This window comes from Humulus lupulus, chromosome 6 (genome assembly GCF_963169125.1).
Source record: "Humulus lupulus chromosome 6, drHumLupu1.1, whole genome shotgun sequence".
Lineage (NCBI taxonomy): Eukaryota > Viridiplantae > Streptophyta > Magnoliopsida > Rosales > Cannabaceae > Humulus > Humulus lupulus.
In genome coordinates this window covers 152344578-152351687 of record NC_084798.1, presented here as the reverse complement: position 1 = coordinate 152351687, position 7110 = coordinate 152344578, and the positions used below count along the sequence as shown (strand labels likewise).

Here is a 7110-nt window from a genome sequence, read left to right as displayed (position 1 = left end):
TGTTTGTTTATTATTGTCACCTTTTTCAACAAAAAAAAGTAACCATATTTAATGTTTTAGATTTTCATTAAAATGAGGATGGTTTTTAGAATGTAGCTTTTGAAGCTTGTGATCTGCGTTGTTAATTGTATGAAGGTTGTTTTATTGTTTTTAATTGAAAGTCCCATTAGCCTAAAATAATATTAATAATACTAATTAAAAAATATTGGAGTAAGAGGTGGATTGGCTTAAAGTTGATCAAGGATCCTAAACATTACAAATTCCTTTTACTCTTATCTAGGGTCCAGTTGGTAAAGATGCTCACTTCTCGGTTCAGCTTATCTAATTAAGTTTCTTCTTGTTTGCAAAAGTAGAAGGAGAAAGGGAAACCTGTCAAACAACCGTGTGAACATCCCAGCCAACGGAATCTCGACTGAGAAAGATCCCCTACATCCACAATGATCTGAGGGAATATCAAGTCGTTATTAATCACGCTCTGATCACACAGTCATGATTCATCCACCGAATTTGGTTTCCTGCCTACTATGTACTCAAGGACACAGAGGTACGAGCCTATAGAACAGATCCTGTCCAACTAAGGTCGTGACTGTGAGTCCGAATGCTGCAATATAACTAGATTGGTTATTATTAGAACCTAACTGATGTGGGATACAGCTCCAACTACATTCCTTCTCAACCATTTTCTGGTTGTTCATCTACATGTTTTTGTAAATGAATCTCAACTTCGAAAATACCCCTAGTGGGAAATTTACACTAGCTTTTTGGATCTTTACCCCATCATGCATTCAGAGACTTGGCCAAGAAACATGAGCATTTTATGTATCAAAAAGTTGGATGCTCATCGCTAGAGCTAGCCAAAGAGGTGATGAGAACCCACGATGTCGTTTTTGTTTCTAGACCAAGGATTCTATTTTGCAGAAAAATCATGTTATATGATTGTAATGACATTGGATTTTCTCCATATGATAGTAGGTATTAGAGGCAGCTTCAGAAGATATGAAAGCAGGAGCTTTTAAGCATAGTATGAGACTTATAACAACTTTAATTGAGTTAGGTTCCGTTTACATCTAATAGTCTTCTGTTTAGTTAGTCTTGGTCTTGATATTCCTTTTAGTTTCGATTAAGGGCCTTCTCTATTTAAAGAATGCACAAGTCTCTTTATAAAGTGTAATATGAGTGACATTAATGCACTGATACATTTTTGGTTCATTTTCCTTCAATAAGATTTCTTTCCGTTTTTGTTTCCTTTCTTTTCTTGATATCCTGATATGGTATTTGAGAAATAATTTTTTTTTCCATTATTTTTTTCTACACAACCATTTTCTCCATGGCTCGAACTAGATTTGACAGACCCACCCCAACTATTTCAACTCCATCTCCAGAACCTCCCATCTACACTAATGGCGAATCCATTATCTTTGTTCCCACCACCCAAAACCCAGATAACACCACCTATGAGAATTCTTATTTTCTTTCTCATTTTGACCAACCCGATGTCGTCCTCATTTCTGCCGTTCTTCAAGGAAGCAGCAACTACATCTCATGGGTTAGGTCGATAACCATTTCTCTTGTGGCCAAAAATAATTTGGTTTTGTTCTTGGCACCATCCCCACACCTCTAATCAATGACCCAAATTTCAACTCTTAGACCCAATGCAATTCTATGGTCATAGGATGGATAATAAACTTTGTGGCTCCTCAAATTACAACAAGCATTCTATACCATGATAGGGCATCAACAATGTGGCAAGATCTTCATGATAGATACTATCAGAGAAATGGCCCTCGCATCTTCCAACTGAAGCAATCTATCTCCAATATCAAGCAAGGTGACAAAGACATAACCACTTACTTTACTCAGTTGCAATCTTTATGCGATGAACTTAGTATTTTTCGCCCTATCACTGTTTGCTCTTGTGGAGGATCTAAAGAAACCCCTGACTATCAGCATCAAGATTATGTGCTCTATTTTCTAATGGGACTCAATGAATCTTATGCTACAATCCGCTCAAATATATTGATCATTGATTTGCCGCCTCCCATCAACAAATTGTTCTCTTTAATCATCCAAGAAGAGAAACAATGTCCACTCTCCAACATCCCGATATCTCTTGTTGCTCATGCTCATTCTTCCAAGAACTTCAGCAAGAAACCTTTGCTCTGCACTCAGTGTTGTTTTCAGAATCATACTCGTGATCGATGCTATAAACTCCATGGCTTCCCACCAGGTTGGAAACCTAAACCCATGACCCCCCTCAAACTAGAACACCAATCCAAGAATTCATCATACAAAGAACTATTGCAGTTGTCTCAAATGAAGTCCCTAATGCAGTCTTCACTCCTGACTGGTGTCAATGTTGGAAAAACATACAGAGTACGCATGAGAATAGGAGTGGTGGGCCCATTGTGTAGAACAACAAAAAAAATTCATCATTCATATAAACAGTTTATATCAACAAGAAAATATCGAGACAAAAACATTAACATATAATATTATTAATCATGCAACATATATATATAAATATACAACATATTTATACATAACATATAAACACATAAACATATGAATATTTAAGAACAAAAGCATTTACCAACACACATATATATATAAATATACAATATATTTATATATAACATATAAACACATAAATATACAAAAAGACTCAAGGGCACTTGATAGGCTTCAAGAGGTAAATATAAATATTCGTATATTTGTGTGTTTATATATTATATATAAATATATTGTATATTTATATATATGTTGGTAAATGCTTATGTTCTTAAATATTCATATGTTTATGTGTTTATATGTTATGTATAAATATGTTGTATATTTATATATATGTTGCATGATTAATAATATTATATATTAATATTTATGTCTGGATATTCTCTTGTTCATATAAACTATTTATATGAATGATGAATTTTTTTTTATTCTGCACAATGGGCCCACCACATCTATTCTCCTGCAGACTCTGTATGCTTTTTAAGCAATTGGTACCAGAGCTGGTCTGTTGACGCAGTTTTTCGCCAACAGTGAATTACATGAATAACTAGGATGGATTAGTGCTTAATGATAAACCGTACTAGGAAAGTGATAATGCTCAAGGATGTTGGAAATTAGCTGCAAAGAAAATGATCACTCATTTTTACGTGGTTCGAAGGTTAAAATCCCCCTAGTCCACAAGTCAATATTATTGCTATAAACTTCTCTATATTTTTACAGAGTATTTGCATTATAGAAAGAATCCAACCCCTTGCACTACCCAGGATCTTGGTATTTATAGGAGAATGATCTCTGGGTAGGTATTGGGGTCATCCTGTGATCTCTTGATCCTTCACATCATCTCTGCGACATTGATGATTAATATCTAAATTTTACATTGAAGTGTGGTCTAATCAACAGATAAAAAAAGTAATGGGCCGCATGGCCTAAATCAGGCATGTGGTGTCTCATCACGCACGTTTATATTGTGTATCTGGGAATTCGGGAATGAAACAGACACGTGATGTCTGTTTTATGCATGTTTATATTGCGTGGTCAACTTTATAAAGACCTTGAGGTATGTCAGACCTTTGGCGTACCACGAGCTGAACGTAATGTTTGCTCGTGCCTTTTGATGCTATATTACACAAAATGGTTCCAGGTGGTAGGTTGCTAAATGTCTCATCAGCTCGAGCTATTCGTATATGGGATGGCACCGAATGTCCTCGGATGAGAGGTGAACACATGGTGCATAGATTATGGCTTTTTATTAGCTCGCTGTACCCGAGCTGTCTCAACAAGGTACGTGCTGATTTTCAGGGCGTACATTTGCCCCCCATGTCCCTGCTTGTGCTCCATGACGTTACTTCAGACTTACACGATAGGGACTTTTAAACTCCTATTGCGATCATCCGGACCCTGTCCATTACTTGAGTATCAGACATGTGGAACGGCGTGATTGGCATCTGTTTGGGTTTTTAGGATTCTATTAAATGGCCTGGCCACCTTTTTGCCACCGTTCTGCCTTTCGAATTATGATCCTTGTATCTCGCATTACTTTGATCGGACGGTCCTCGCTTCCTCATGCCTCTTACGTATAAATAGGGTTGGCAATTCTCAGTACTCATCACCTTTCATTCAAAAAATTTCTTTATTTTCTCTCTTCTGAAGTTCAAAAGCTCTTCTTCTTCTTCTGATTAAAATCCCATAAATCCCCATACTCTCACCACAAAAACCCTTCAGAAGTCCAGTCTTAAGGATTCCTCTAGGACTCCTACTTCTACGCTACCTGCAACCTTTGTTTGGAAAACATACTGTAAGTTTTCTATTTTTCATGTGTTTCGACTTTCTTCGCTTTTTTTTTGTCATGCAAATCTACATTTCATAGTCATAAATAGTAGGTTGTTCCTGAATCACTTTGGTGCATAGGTTTCGATTTTAGGGGTATTAGGTAGACCCTAAAACATGTATAAGATTGTGAGGTTCATAACTAGGTAATTTATGGGTAAATTTTTGGGTAAATTTAGGAAATACCCACTCGAGATATGGAAAACGAGAGGTTTTTAGGGTATAAAATTGAGTAGCTTAGGGGTCACGCTTCCTAGGTGGTTTTTCTCTCAAAACTCTCCCCCAAGGCAAGTAATAGCCAGATCCTCCTGACACAAGGATCCCTGAATATCAGGGATCTGTTGGAAACCTAGGCGCGTGTCCACGGCAGCGCGTGGCGTCACACCACGGGCTGAGATTACCTCAGCTCATGTATTAAAAACCCTTGTCCTTCCCGCGCTGATTGTTCTTTCATAACTTTTAGGTCGCCTACTAAGTATTTCATCGTTCTTGTTCGCTAGGAGATCAGATGGTGCCCAAAAGGAGTGTGTCTAAGAAAAGCGCGACTGGCTCGTCGTCCCAGCAATCCAGCAGGGGGAAGGAGGTCGCGGTGGAGTCCGCCATCCCTTAGTTCGATCCGACAGTGGAGATGGAGATCACGGTGGGACTTGATGCTTACTTTGATGTGGAGAGGATAGTCTTGAAGATCATGACCCAAGGGAGGGTTAAGAAGATAATGATGTCCCATAACATCGAGATTGGGACTGACATTCTTATTGCCCGACCTCCCTTTGAGGGAGAGAGGAGCTGGGCACCCCTCGATGAAGACTTCACAGCCTGGAGCGATGAGCATTTAAGGGCCAGGGCCTTCCTCCCCCTCGATTAGTACTTTGTCGACTTTCTCAATTACATGAAGTTGGCACCATTTTAACTTCCTCCAAATTCCTATCGCCTGTTGGCGGGGTTGAAGTACCTTTTTCTAAAGCATGAGTGGGAGGTCCCCACTCCGGCAGACATTCTCTACTTCTTCTGCCTAAAGGCCAGCCCGGATCAAAGGGGACAAGGCTATGGGTTTTACTAACTGACCCACTTCCCAAACTCATCCGCGGTCATCGAACTGCCCAGCCATCCCAACGACTTCAAAGATCAGTTCTTTATTTCGAATGGGTTTTGCCACTGCGAGTACCATTACTTAACCCATCCTCGTAAGCTTCCTTTCTATTCTCAGCTCGTGAAATTATTATTACTTTTTTCTTTTTCTGTCTTTTCACATGTATGCTAACTGGAGCATCATCATGCAGCCATTTTCGCGAGGACAGCCAAATCCGTGACCCTTGGGGGTCAATATGATAGTCTGGCGGGGCTTTAGCCTAGTGAGAAGGACTACCGCTAGCTCATGTCTGATGGCACGATGTTGGCATGTAAGTTAATCTACGCAGGCCAAACTTTGGCCTTGAGGAGGACGCGGGCCAGTTAACTAGTAGCCCGCGAGCTGGCGCCTATTCCCGAGGGAGAAGCTGCGGTCGACGATGGCGACGAGCAGGAAGAGGGGGCCGAGGTGCTGCTCATGCGAAAGAGGCGAGCTCCGGAGGCTTCTCGGGACCCTGATTTGGATGGAGCTCAATCGGGGGCAGTAGCCAGTCCCTCCGACCAAGGTAACCCATACCCTTTTAGGGACCTAGACAGGGCGGCCGCAGTCCTTAGGCTAGCTAAGTTTATCCCAAACCAGCTCGTACACCACCACCAACACGACCCATACCGTAACATAACCTTGCTCCAATGCATATAGCAATTAGTACAGCGCCATGAAATGACCCGTCCTAGGGGTACCGTAGTAGTAGACAACACCTTGTCTTTTAGGTCGACCTTTTTTTAGGAGTATGGGACCAACCTTAGGTCATGGCCCTCCCTTCTCGAGGGTATAGTTGCTCAAGGACTCAAACAATACACAGAGGAGTGCAGTCCTGAGGCAGAACCTAACCCAGAACCCCCTTTGATTCATGAAGTAGTGGACTTAGACTCCCCCCCCCCCCCTATAGAAGTTTCGAGGCCGGAGGTCGTGGCAATAGACTCCTCCTCTAGCATGGAGGGTAGGAATTTTTCAATACACCTTTATATTTCCTCTGTAATATAATAACTTTATATGTGTAATAACATCCTTTTCCTCTTGTTTCAGGCGAGGAGATGGCATAGCCCGGGGACAATGACCTGTGCTCCATCTTCCAGGAGGGGAATCCCTCCTCCGTGCCACTTGTAAAGAGGCCCCGGTTTCCCAAGAAGACTCCTCCTGCCGCTGGGACAACCTTTAAGTCCCATGCCAAGGGGAAAGGTCAGACTCCCACAGCTATGGAGAAGATGCCGCCTCCTCCCCCATGACACCCAGCCCCTGCTCGGGACCAGGTGGCACTTGCCGGAGCTCCGCCGGTCCCCACTTGCATCGTGTGTATCCCGGTCAACGTCCAAGAATTGGAGAAATTTCCAGACACCTTCCGGGGAATGGTCTATGAGACCGCGAACTATACAGTGGAGCATTTTTACAAAGCCAATCCGAAGGACTTAAGGGAGATCGAGGCGAGGAGCCCCGAGAACGTCATAGAGTCTGCGCTGGGGATGAACCTCACAGTAAGCGCACTTAGTAAAATTTACTCTTTGATTTTCTTCCCAGCACGCGCTTAACTTTCTTTACTTTTTTGCAGGCCGCTTTGGCCCTACATCACAGCCTAGCTTGGACCAGGGCCAGGAATGAACAGTTCAGGGCCGAGCTCCAGACCGCTCAGGCCGCTCTCGCAACCGCCC

General features: G+C 41.8%; 1 non-coding gene across 1 annotated transcript; it reads right to left on the bottom strand.

Moving 5' to 3' along the window:
* Window positions 1-366: 366 nt before the first annotated feature.
* LOC133787816 (small nucleolar RNA U3) lies at window positions 367-584 on the bottom strand. The gene has a single exon (XR_009872808.1). It is a non-coding gene; the product is annotated as a small nucleolar RNA U3 (small nucleolar RNA).
* Between the last annotated feature and the right edge of the window lie 6526 nt (window positions 585-7110).